This window comes from Coptis chinensis, unplaced genomic scaffold (genome assembly GCF_015680905.1).
Source record: "Coptis chinensis isolate HL-2020 unplaced genomic scaffold, ASM1568090v1 utg14262_pilon_pilon, whole genome shotgun sequence".
Taxonomy (NCBI): domain Eukaryota; kingdom Viridiplantae; phylum Streptophyta; class Magnoliopsida; order Ranunculales; family Ranunculaceae; genus Coptis; species Coptis chinensis.
In genome coordinates this window covers 1-13,676 of record NW_028238104.1, presented here as the reverse complement: position 1 = coordinate 13,676, position 13,676 = coordinate 1, and the positions used below count along the sequence as shown (strand labels likewise).

Here is a 13,676-nt window from a genome sequence, read left to right as displayed (position 1 = left end):
ACAGACTTGGGCCGTGTGTTCTGGGCGAACATGGGATGCCCAAGCCCGTCAGGAGGCCCAACCCTAATTTCTCCTCATGGTCCCTGTTGTAGCCTATAAATAGAAACCTCTTTCTCTGGCTGTTTTAATCAAGGTTTTGCTCAAGAAAAGTAGATCCAAAATCGGTTCCAATTTTGAGAGTGATAGAGGCCAAGAGAGAAAGAAGAGGGTGGTAGATCGTTGCCCACATAACGTCCATTCCATTGATAGGAATACAACAGAAGATCAAGAGGTTGATTCGGATTCTTAAAGCTTGGATGATTCTCAGAGATAAGAAGTCGATCTAAAGGTATGATTTCTATCTATCCAAAACCGTGGACACCTTATTCTGCTGAGAGTGGGTGTTCGCGGTTTGTAATCATTCGGTGAAACCATAACGGTTCCTACAGCAGGTTATACTCTTTCTTTAAATATGTTTATTTGTTTTCTTTAGGGGTAGGGCTTGGTTACGTTTTGAAGGAAACATAAACTTGTATGTGTTAATTCTGATGAATGTAATCTAGAAGTCATTGTGATTCTAAATTATATGGTTTAATTTCAGGATTTCTTCATGATGTCTTATGGCAAGCGGAAACGTGAGGATTTTGCTCCTCATTTTCATGGGGGTGGATATATACCACAACAAGATGGGGTCGGGGATGGCGATATGATGTTTTTCAAACGAGGTACTTTTATTACCTTTGCGTAACATTTATAATTGTCTTCATTCTTATTAAAGTAGATCGCATGTGTTCCTCCGTATGAATGTTGCGTTTTGTACAAGTTAATAATATCTGCTAGAACCTAGCATTGTAAAATTCAGCAGTGTTTTATTTACGGTTGCATCATTGAATTGCATCTGCAATTAGTGCTAGAAATAAACGAAATATCTACAAAGTACTACTGAAGATAACACTGATATTCTTACATGAACTGCAATAATACTATTACTTGAAGTTCGAGAGCGTTTGTTCTTGTTACATGTCAACATAGGCATAGAGCTAGGGATTGTCAAGAGAATAATAATGCTACTGCTGGTGCTAATAGTAATAATGGAGGTTATATGACTTGCGATGTTTCTTGTTATAACTGCGGGAATCCCGGCCATAGAGCTAGGGAGTGCACTGCAAAGGAAAGTGCTGATGGCCAAGGCGAAGGTTGTTATAACTATGGCGATTTTGGTCCCTTTGCCTGAGACTGTAATAATAATAATTGCAGGGGAAGAGGCGCATGTTATTCTTGTGGTGGGTATGGCCATCTGGCTAGGGAGTGTTTTAATGAGAATAGTGGCGGTGCTAGACGCAATGGTGGCAGCACAAGTGGCGGAAACCAATGCTACAACTGTAAGGAGGTCGATGGCCACTATGCAAGAGACTGTCCCAATGCAGCTGCAACCTTAGCAACAAATTAATTGAACCCGATTTAGAGATTGAGGGGTAAACAAATACCTTGTGGTTTTCCCAATTTTCTATATCATATAGCGGTTTACTATTGTTTTGATAGTTTTGGTAATGAGACACCACTCTTTAAATTCTTTGTTTTTTTTGGTCTAATTGGGGTTGCTATCGATTAATTAGTTTTTTTTAGGGAGAGTGAAGAACAATTGTTGGTGTGTCAATAGATGGTGGATTATTCTTACATTAATATTCCCATAATGATATCATTTTTACAATCAGTTCACTTTGTTTTTTCTTAGCTAGTGGAAGTTTACTATCTCATGTTCTGCCCTTTTGTGTATGTTTATCTGTTCGTTGTGGAGTATTGGTGTTTTTCACCACTCTAGTTATTTGTTTGGAATAGGAAAAAGAGATCATAAAGGAATGAGAATGAAAGAGAGGGAATATAGGAAGTTTGCCTTATAGATTTGCAGAACAATTTACCCAAGTTATTCCCAAAATTTTGCTATGAGAGATTGAGAGTTGGAAAATAATGTAGGAAGGAGCTATTCGGCTTTTACTAATTTTAATTAGAAGCAATGTTGAATTGGGAACAAAGACTTGGGTGGGAAATATTGAAATCAGAAAGTAGGTTGGAAAGGACTGGCTAGAAGTGCAAGAAACCGAAACAAGTTACTTGCCCAACGATAGGGTCTTTTTTGGCACATAGCTCATGGTTATTGAATGCACCAGTATTCGTCATCAAGTAATACTGAAATAAAGTTTCCTCTGTTCCTGTTTTCATACTTTATCAACTCATAGAACCTTGTGAACTTTAAACTGTATTGTTAGTGATTAGAAAAGGTTGTCATTAATTAATGGTTAGGTTTTGGAATTTTAAAGACCTTTTGAAAAGGTGCTAGTAGCAGTTTATAAGTTGCTAAAGTTTAGGTGTTTCGTTCATGCAACTCACAGAGCGTGTTGCGTTGAATGTAAACAAGGACCTTTCTATCTAACTATCTAAATTTACTATGCGAAACTCCTCATTGTGGTTGATATTGGGAATTGGAATAAAGTAAAGGGTGGCCGTATTTACACCCTATACAGATTTTCATCCACCCAATGCCATGAATAATTGCCCAAGACCACCAATTCCAGAGTCTAGTATTTGTACATTCTGATCTCTTAACCCTTGCTCCCCACCCTAAGATGCCAGGCCAAGATTTCCTTTTGAAATGCCGTCTGACTTGAATTTGAATGCGCCTTGTGGTGAGACAGACCAGTAGCACTCAAGTGCTTTAGGGATAGTTCTAATTTTCAGTGCAGTCCGGGACTTCAGAGTACATTAATTAAGTTATATACTAGTGTAGAGTTATCCATGAAACTTTTGCTGTGCTGATGAGCTCTTTTAATCCGTGTTTGCAGAAACAAAAAATGCTGGCCTTAATCTTTCTTTCATATGGCACTGAATTTATAGTTTTCCGTTTATGCATCGTTGCAGTATTCCAGACCATGAAGTATGATTGTCTGTGTGGTTCTTTTGCTGAGTCCATGAGCTCTTCTTTTAAACTCCCTCCCCAACGCATCTGCAGAATCAGAGAGAGACTTAAATTGTGTCGTGTAGCACTGATTTTCTAGGCTGTGTTTGATAGCCCCATTTGCCATGGCAAATGCAAATAAATGGCACTATTCACTTGTTTGCCACTGTTTGATGTGTTTTTTGAGTCATGGCAAATTTTTTTTGGATTTGCCACAAGTTGTTATTTGCCATGATTTTGGTGCCAAAATTTACTTTGGGAGGGGTACGTTTAATTTTGCCACGACAATTTTGTACACAAATTTGCCGTGATTTGCCACCAATCAAGAACGAAAACAAACACTGCCCGATAACATTTCACTCTCTCCCCCTTTTTGGTTCGCAGTCTCTCTCTCCCTCGCTCTCTCAATAACCTCTCTTTATTTTGATTATTGAAATAGAATTGAAGGAGATAACATCTTTAATTGAAAATGGAACTTAGGAGAAGGAGGTTCGCAAAATTGTTCGTGCAATTCGTTTCACCATTGCTTTGAGAAACAAGTTGAAACCATATCTTCTTCATGCATTCCTTAATTATGCTTTGATTCTCGGTTCTGAAGCCCATACTCGTTTGTCAGCTTATCTTCCAAAGGTATCTTTATTTCTTCCCTTCATTTTCTTGTGTATTATTTTCACACATGCTTAATTAGTATATATGTTATGCAATGTCAAGTAGAAAAACTCCACAGCTATATCTTAGTGAGTCCATGGAGTGTGTAGATTATTACGATTGGAGATTAACACGTTTAGTTATGACACTCTTTTAAACACATATATACATACAACTTCTTATGGCAAGGTTTACATCTTTGTTAACCATCAGTCAAGTTTCCTACATCTTCACATGCATATCTGCATGTCGTTTTATAGTCTCACTGCTTACATACTTTAGGGATGTGACGGAAACAAAGACATGCTTTGCAATATTGGACAATTACTTGTGGTATTCCTTGGATATCACCTCGGAAGGATTTAGATAAGGCTTGTGTCTAGACGATTATCTGTTTGTGCTTATCAATGATGCATAGACCAGGTTGGATTTTGAAGAGTACAAGAGGGGTAACTAAGTGGGTGCCCACATTTCTTATGACTAGGAAGGCTTAAGAAAAACTTCTTTCTTGACCAATAAAGAATGAGGCGCTTCAAATTATCGGTATATATATTTGGAATTTCATTTTGGGAAAGGGAAATATATAATACCTAATAGTTAACATCTCACAAGATCGTTTCTCATAACTACTTTGACTGAACTGGTATTTCCAAGTGACCTTAGACAAAACTGTTATAAACAAGCCTTGGAAATTTGTTGCAGGCCCTCTGCTAACTTGTTAAGCTCAATTTATAGTTTAATATATATTGTTATGTTGCGGGATGATGAGCGGGATATGGAAGTCGATCTTGAACATCCATGAACTTCAGTGAAGCAATCCTTGCCTGAGTTCGAGATTTATTGCTACTTGCTTGTATTGATTTTTCTAATTGATTAGAAGAGGTTGAGTGAGGTGAAAATCTGCAACTCTTCCAATTTTTTTTTAGTTAAACTCATTATGTTTCATTTCTCTTACGTTTTGTTTCCCGATATTATTTCAATTTGTTTCTCGTGTTTTCCGTTTTGCCCAACTATCTTATTTTTTTCGCGGCTGGTTTTGTTTCTTTTCAGGCTAAAGCTTGTTCTTCAACAAGCATTGCTCACTTAAGGAATATGAGCGGGGAAAACGGTTGATGTTTTAGCATCCGTTCGTTCTTCTATTACTCACTCGATTCTAATTAACGAAAGTGATCTTGTTGAAATTCGAGGGTAAGTTGTATACAAGTGAGCCTTTATATTTAATTTTTAATTGCTGTAGCAAACATGATCCACAATTGTTGATGTTTTCCCCCATCTCCTCGAACTTGGTCGTATGGATCTCTGAGGTTAGTTTGTCGGGGCTACAACCCCAAACTTCCCAAAAAAAAAAAAAATTAGTATGAACACCATTTACAAATATACTACATTGAGTCCTAGAGTGAATTATGTGAAACCGTCAAGAACCGTGAAGCGATAACTAATCAAGCTAATGCACTAGTTCAAGCCGGTGTACACATTATCCATTTAGCGGTGAAAAACCGATTTCGATACCCCATCGATTCTTTGGCGGGGATTAATGCGATCACGTGAAGGGCATACAAGGTATACTCCTAATCTTTGGTACTTTTGAGTTACGTAAAGCGATATGTCATAAACTTGAAGAAGAGAATGGTATTAGTTATACACCGACAGATTTTAGTTAGTAATGGTGCTAAACAAAGTGTACTTCAAGGATTGCTTGTTGTTTGTTAAATCGGTGATGAGGTTATAATTCCCCGGTCCGTTTATGTTAGTTATCCCGAAATGGCTAGAATGGCTGATGCAAATCCGGTGATTGTAGAAACATCTTTGAATAATAACTTTTTGTTGGATCCTAAAGTCTTAGAATCAAAACTTAATGAGAAGTTGAGGGTACTTATTCTATGTTCGCCTTCGAATCCAACTGGATCTGTTTATCCTAGAAAGCTTATGGAGGAGATTGCTAAAATAGTCGCTAAAACATCCTAGGCTATTAGTGTTATCGGATGAGATTTATGAACATATCGTTTATGCACCAGCTACTCATATTAGCTTTTTGCTTCTTTGCCCGGAATGTGGGAGAGAACATTGACTGTTAATGGGTTTTTGAAGGCGTTTGCAATGACTGGTTGGAGACTTGGATACCTTGCTGGTCCAACACATTTTGTTCAAGCTTGTGGGAAGATTCAAAGTCAAGCTACTTCAGGTGCTAGTAGTATTTCACAAAAAGCTGGAGTTGCTGCTTTAGGACTTGGATATGCTGTTTTGGCAGGTATGCAATATATTAAACCACACATTTCTTAATAATTGTATATGGCAGGTAGGCATAGGCAGGGGCAGATCGGGGGGGGGGGGATCCCCCATGGATATGCCCCAGTGCTGGACTGTCACACCTCCCACATTGAAAAGGAGCCAAAGTCTCAAGAATGGTGATGCGGGATGTGAACATGATTCTATCCAAGCCCATGGTCGTGGAGACTTTCTCTGAATACCCACCACTCGGACGTTTTGCTGTGAGGGACATGCGTCACATAGTTGCTGTGGGAGTCATCAAGACTGTTGAGAACAAAGACCCATCTGGAGGCAAGGTCAGAATGTCTGCAGCCAAGAAGAAATGAGCCAATGTCTTCTTTGGTGAGGTTATTTCCATTAGCTATTATTGTCGTTATAACATCTTTGAAGACATGTAAGAAATAGAATCTCCTTAACTCAATAATTCGTTCATCTACACTCTTCTCTTTTTTTCAATCTCAGTTAAGTAATGGAACTTTCAAAAGAGACTGTATTTATGATAAGGCATGCGATCATCAAAAGGTTAGAAAAATAAAAATTAGTCATTCTTCATTTGTCAGATTGGTTAATTAATTAACTTCTTCACTTTGTTCACAGGTCTAGAAAACCACCGCCTTCAATTCGTTCTCAAGTGTTATAACTGCCATATACAGAGACATGTTCATGGTACACACAAGAAACAATTACAAAAATAATCTTTATTTTAAAAGGCATTGTGACGAAGTCACGGGTAAATTTCTAATCAATAACATAATTTATATCCAAAAGACACAATATCCAAATATCACCACAATTTCCGAAAGACACATTGTCAATTAATCACCACAATATCTAAAAGACACATGGCAATTAATCACCACAATATCTAAAAGACACATTATCCACCACCAGTCCACACACTGCACCACCACCGGTCCACACACTGCACACCACTGGTCCACAAACCACACACCACCAGTCCACCGACTGCACCACCACTGGTCCACAAACCACACACTGCACAAAATATGACAATCGATATACGAATTCAAAGAAAAAAAAATGCAAAGAAATGCATCTGTGTATCCTATTTTAAAAAAATGCATATACTCAATTTTAACAAAACTATTAATATATAAAAACGATGCCAATCGATATTCAAAACGATTTAACCAAATTAATAAAACAAGGTAAGCAAGACCAATGATGCACTTGAGCGAGCAACAAAAGTTTTTAGCGATTGTGAGGTCCTCTTAGCGCTTTGCAAAAACTTAGGTGAGAATACTAGCTATTTTGCTGAAGTTATGGCGATTCTAGAAAGTGCAGAACTGGCAGTAGATAAGGGAAGGGGAGGTATTTGGATAGAATCGGATTCTAAAGCAGCTGTCACTGCATTTGGAACTTTTGAACTGCCATGGGAGATAAGACCACAATTGGAACGCGCAAAAAAGAAGTTATCTTATGTATGTGGCATGAAGTGAAATTCGCAGCAGACCAAGCTGCAAAGCATAGTCTACAATTGCCTGCCCCCAGAACAGGTGGTATATCTCTAGGAAAGCCCCAATGGCTTACTAGGGGGGAATCTCCTGATGTAATCTATTTCAGGTTTGATTGAGGTTACTTGGGAAATATAATCCCAATTAAACCAACCTTTTTGTAACATTTTTCATATCAATACATTGCTAACTTAGAAAAAAACAAAAGAGCAACAAAAGCTTTTAGACTTTTGAATTCCAATAACCAACGAAGAAAGAGAGGAGTCACCATCAATCCCTATCTAACAAGATGTGACAAACCCAAGCCTAAAAACGCACCTGTGCACCTACGTTCTCAATGATTCAACATTTTAAGCAAACAATGGCTCATGCAATGCTTAACACTGGTATCAAAAACCAACCTATCACTATCTCAAGTAGTAATCATGTTCACTATCTATATTAGTCCCCTAGCTTCTTTTACATGAGCGCTCGTAATTGCTCAAACACCTACTACTAATCTCCAAATAAGCAGAATAAGCCTAGATAAAAAATATAATTGAACAGTAAATAAATATAAAGTACAACAACTCAGCTACTGGTCTGAGTGGCATTCAGATTGTCATGTTTACAGTAAATACATAATAATCAAACAATTCCACATGTTTACACTCAAATTGCATTTCCAACTCCCATTATCGCTACAACTAGTTTAAATTCTTCATCAAAACTGATATTCACGCTTTCACAACAATATAATAGGACAGTAATAACAAAAACAGATTGAACACACATTAATACACATTTCAGATTCATCAAACCCCTAAATAGAATGCATAACATATATAATAACAAAACAATTTAAAACAATAAACATTCGTACCTGCCAAATTTCCAACAAATGCAGCTAATTGTACCTCGACTCGTTACTGAAAAACAGAGAGAGAGAGAGAGAGAGAGAGAGAGAGAGAGAGAGAAAACAGTGAGGGAGGGAATGAGAGAGCAAGAGAGAGAGAGGGCAAAAGTGTCATTAAGCAAGTTTGGATGGGAGAAGTGACGGTCAACGGTCAATCAATGGGCCAAGACCTAATATTCAATTAAGGGTGGGCCAAAGTCTAATTACCCTATTACGGTATGAGCCAAAAATTAAAAAATCCAAAATAATTTATACATATGTTGCAAGCAACACGGCATTTGTACTCTTTTAACTTTCTTTTACCAGAGAGCTTCTAAAAGGACTCTGACTTCTACATAATTATTGTTACTTTTAAAACCTATTACCTTAAAAACTACAAAACCTAGGCTCTTGCATTATAAATTTTGATGCATTGCTCCTATTTAATTTCAATAAAAGATTATTTAATAAACAGAGCCTTGCCTAGTGTAATTTGACAATAAAGAGCTTGTACGATAGATAAAACATAGACAACTAACAAGTAAACTAAATATACAAAGTTACATACCTTTGGACGGTGGCATCTCGAAAAGATAGGGCCGACATCCGGGGTAAAAATATCGCAGCCAAGAAAAAGTCTAACTAGATAGCATTTCCCTTTATAATCAACTTCACGACCGATGTGAAATTTCACGAAAAAACATCCCTTCAAATTGGGAAAAGATCTAATAGTTGTACATGGGCTAGGACACCAAACAAGGCAAAAGTTTCCATCCCCTACATAGAAGGGATACATTGGAAATGTATGGCTAAAAGGGAAAGGCTTAGGTAACTCAGGAAAACAACCATATACTCGTTTTAGACCAACATTAGGGTTTTCCCAATCATAAACAAACAAGTCGAGTTGGAAAAACATATACAAAAGGTTATCTCCAAAGAACCATTGAGGTAGGAGCCGAGTTACCATAGTTAACCATAGAATCATAATATGTGGGAACATTCGAAGTTCCCACTCTCCCTCTTCAACATTAAAAGATAATAATTTTTTACGACCAAAACATAATAAGATCTTCTTCGTCCGGAAGAAGAACGCATGAAGACAAAAGCTTTAATTTGGGAATGGTTTCTCCTCTCCTAATAAGAAGAATGGAGGAAGGGAGAGGAGGTAGAGGAGACCAAAGTTTCGCTTTTTGGATTAAACACCTCCCCACGGAACTAGTTAAAGTGCATGATCGTGAACATCCCAAAGCGTAGATATTTCCACCACAAGTAATCACTTTGGGTTTAACCCTCGCTGCAAGCATTGGTGGGAGACTCTTCCAATTGTTTTTCCCATTTAGCTTGCAAAACGAGGGACATCTCGGAGACCCAATCCAGGTCCCCTTTGGAAGCGGTTTTAGAACCTCCAAACACATATATTTTAGATCCTAGAACGCAACTAGCATGGTAATTATCTTGGTTTTTTGGATTAAAGGAAGCAACTGGAGATATTTGAAGACTACTATCTTGGGTGCTAAAATTTGGTGTTATAGAGTAGAAGTTTTGAAATTGAGGGTAAAGGGCCGACAAATAAATACTACTAATTGTCTCTTGGGAATGTTTCTTTAATTTTTTTCTCCATTTGGCTGATTTTACAGACCCCTCCCCCTTCTCCCTTTTCATCGCTGATTCTTCCATAGACATCATCTCCAATAATAAATGAATATGTCCTCTCAAACACTTCCCTAAGGATAACAAAAAAAAAGAGATCAAAACTATAGATACATGATAAACGGGATGGTATATATGTACCTTTTTTGTAGACGAAACTTACATATACATGCAGAACACACATATAAAACTATAAAAAAAAAATATTTTAAGCGTATCATACGATATACGATACGATTCGATACTCGGTATGACACAATATACGATTTGATAAGTATGAATAAATATTAAAGAACACACCGAATGTTATTTTCAAGCTCTATTAAAAGTTCACATCAAAACAGAAAATGCTCCCCTAATCAAAACGGAAATCCTAGCACTTCTGAATTAAGTCATCTATATAACAGGAATTCATCACAATTCTAAATTAAAACATGAATTCATCACAATTCTAAAGTAAGTCAACTTCTATATTATGGCAACTATTATTGAAGGCACAATTAAAACGATTTGTTAAGAAATTCCTATATGTTCTTAGCAAGTTTTCAAAAGAGAGAGTTACCTGATGACGCTGGAGATTTCGACGGCTGTTTGGTTGGTATTGCGATTTGTGGAGAGAGGTTTTCAAAAGAGAGAGTTACCTGATGACGCTGGAGATTTCGACGGCTGTTTGTGGAGAGAGAGATTTGAGGATGGTCCAAAGTCGGCCCTGGGCTAAGGCTTGCATAGGCCCAATATAAACCAAAACAAAAGCCAAGACTTTGTGATTTTTACCCATTTTATTCACAAAAGTTGTAACCCGTTGGACTGATTCATTTGGGATAAATGTGTATGCTTCACTGCAGATACACGTTAAAAACCTTGTTGTTCTTTGAATAAAGTTTAGGGAAATCTAGTTATTTTATAAGAAATACTTGATTTACGTTCCCTTTCGTCTTCTCATGATTGTTTAAATGTTCTTATACCTATGTAAACTGTTGGCTGTTTCTTTGGTCCTCCCATTGGCTCAACTTTTTATTGTCAATTTCAGTTTCGTTGTGTTTGTTTTTCGGCAGGTATATTTGAGATATGATATTTATTAATTAAGATGAAAGTTGTAGGATACATTACCTATGATGTTTGTACGTAATTAAAGGTGTAATCTTCATGAAGTTTTAAAACGTATGATCCTTTGACAATGAACAGATTTTACAGTTAGTTGCAAAATCAATGAAAAATCTTGGTTCACTCGGGATGTTTTATCTTGCCGCAGCAGTATCTGACTTCTATGTCCCTTGGGAAAGCATGGTAAGAATGTCTCTATTCTGTCCATGATTGTCTATATGCTGTTGGATTACTCTTTCAATATGTCAACCTTTCTCTGGCGCATTTGCATGCACAGCAAACAACATATAAGTATAACATCACTTGCATCTTGAAAAGATGTTATACTTAACCTATGTAGTAAATTAATATCTATGCGATTTAAAATTTCTTATGAAACTTTCTGGATGACCAACATGGACTCACTAACCACATGCTCACCCCATGGTACACTAGAAGCATGCGTTCTCTGATACAAAACCTATCATGGTACACTAGAAGCATGCGTCCTCTTACACGGATCAATCAATGGTTCTAGTGTAAGAGAATTCATGTTTAATATAGATATTAACATTCAAGTATTCAACTTGGTTAATCGTTTTCTTTGGGATAAAACCCTACAGGGGTGATCACTGGGGACCATTTAATTCTTGACGAGGGGGATAGGCAACTGGGATTATTATTGGTTATGTAGATGATCAGTAGATGGCTGGTATTGACCAAGTTTCTCATTAAAGTATGACAACAGCCTGTGTAAACTGTAGAGTTTACTTTGGCTGACTTAAAGAATTTGTTCACACACAGCAGTAGCTCTCCCATCTCAATATGCGATCATCAACTTCACCCTCTATTCTCATTTCTCAGTGGGCACAATTCACAAGTAAAGAGTTGTATTACGAATAAAAGAATGTGTTACAGAGAGATAATAAGATTACATTGCATCTGACTTAACAGAATCTAAAATAGGATCAAAAGGGGCACTCCACTCTTGGAAAAAAACCTAGTTGAATGTCACTCCAAACAGCTTGTCTATTATCAAGAATTGAAGCATGCCTTGCTGCAGCGTCAGCTCCAAAGTTAGTTTCGCGAAAGGGGCACTCCACTCTTGGAAAAATTCTATTTATATACTTTCCCATCTCTCGATTTCGTACTATTTCTCGATCCCAAGCCTCATTGCTAGTTATGATCATCTATTCTTAAGAACTCTATTCAAACCCCTACTACCAGCACAGCACAACACAACACAGCATCAACATCACTTGCCAGCAGCAGCGCAGCACGTACATCAGCACAACAGTAGCACTTGCCAGCAACAGCACTTGCCAGCAGCGGCAGCACAGCACATCGGCACAGCAGCAGCACTTGCCAGCAGCAACAGCACATCACACTGCACCACCACCTAAACCCAACTTTTAAGAATTAAACACAAACTGTTCGTTACTTCTAACAACAATATCAATACTTTTAAGAACGAAAATGCTAAAGTTTGAATACTCTATCTAGTTATTATCAACGAAATAGTCTCATATTCATTTGTCCATCAACAAAATGGTTCTTGGTTCTTTGTAACTTACAACGGCAATAGTATAGCCCTATTTGTAACTCAATAAAATATAAGGATGGCGGCAAGCAGAAATTGAAGAGTTGTTACAAGACCCCTAGAAGACAAAATTGATAAGAAAACAAAGATCTCTCTGACAGCAGCACGCAGCACCCAACAGCAGCAACACTGAGCACCAGCAGCACACAACAGCGGCACCACCCAACACCTTGCAACAGCAGTAGCACCCATCACCAACAGCAGCAGCAGCACCCCAGCACGCAGCACCCAGCACACATCAACCAGCAGCAGCAGCACCCAGCAACACCCAGCACGCAGCAGCACCCCAGCACCTTGCAGCAGCACCCCAGCACGCAGCAACACCCAGCACCTTGCAGCTAATGCTCGTGAGCGAACAGCTAGGATTGTGTGAAAACGGAACGGAATACGAATAAGACATCGACATCGATGCTGCTCCAGTAAAATCATCAGAACTCCCAGTACGCGTATTATTATTCGAAGGCACCAAAGACTGGGTACTCCTACTAGGCCTCAAAGCAACAGGAACATCAGCAGCTCTCGGCATGCGGTTAGGCGAGGCATGGGATAGTGATACATCAGGCAAACCCAAAGACAAATTGAGGGTCTCAGTCTCAGTCTCTAGTTTTGGTTTCTTCTCATTCTCCTTCTCCGACTTCCCCTCTCGATTGATATCTCGTTTCGAACCACCTCCACTAACCCCATTCAATTGCAAGAAATCTCTTTCAACCCATCTCTCATCTTCATTTCCAGAATCCAAAACAACTTCTTTCCTCCAGTTCACACTTGTTAAATTAAATGGGTGTCTAAAAATAAAATAAATATAGTGCCGCACCACAACTCATTATTGAACGCGCCAATATTGGCGAGAGTCTGTAATAAATTTAGAAACGAAAAACCATTTCTAACTGTAAGGGTATGTTTCAATCCCGACCTACAATCTGTAAGGGTATGTTTCAAATTCATTTTTATTTAACTTTTCTTTTTTCCAAATTTCTAACATCATTTAAACACATAAAATTCTTTTGTTTTGAACAGGAAGAAGTTCTTGTTCTTGGATCATGCTAGACAGAAGTTATTATCAGCACTAGTAGCCGGTCTTTATCATCAACTTTTGTCTTGGACCAATCTTTTAAAAAGTAGTAACAGTAGAATTGATTAAAGAAA

The 13,676-nt window shown here is 37.9% G+C and overlaps 1 long non-coding RNA gene and 1 pseudogene across 2 annotated transcripts; one reads left to right on the top strand and one right to left on the bottom strand.

Annotated features, from left to right (window-relative positions):
• Positions 1 to 1,187: 1,187 nt before the first annotated feature.
• LOC147473993 (bifunctional aspartate aminotransferase and glutamate/aspartate-prephenate aminotransferase pseudogene) lies at positions 1,188 to 5,883 on the top strand (annotated as a pseudogene).
• A 565-nt stretch (positions 5,884 to 6,448) lies between these two features.
• On the bottom strand, positions 6,449 to 10,571 carry LOC147473992 (uncharacterized). Of its 2 annotated transcripts, XR_015210189.1 has the most exons (4): positions 10,410 to 10,571; positions 8,766 to 9,921; positions 8,186 to 8,231; positions 6,449 to 6,844 (listed from the first exon to the last, which is right to left on the bottom strand). It is a non-coding gene; the product is annotated as an uncharacterized LOC147473992 (long non-coding RNA). The 2 variants fall into 2 exon arrangements; XR_015210188.1 differs by lacking the exon at positions 10,410 to 10,571 and having other exon boundaries at positions 6,532 to 6,844; positions 8,186 to 8,773.
• Between the last annotated feature and the right edge of the window lie 3,105 nt (positions 10,572 to 13,676).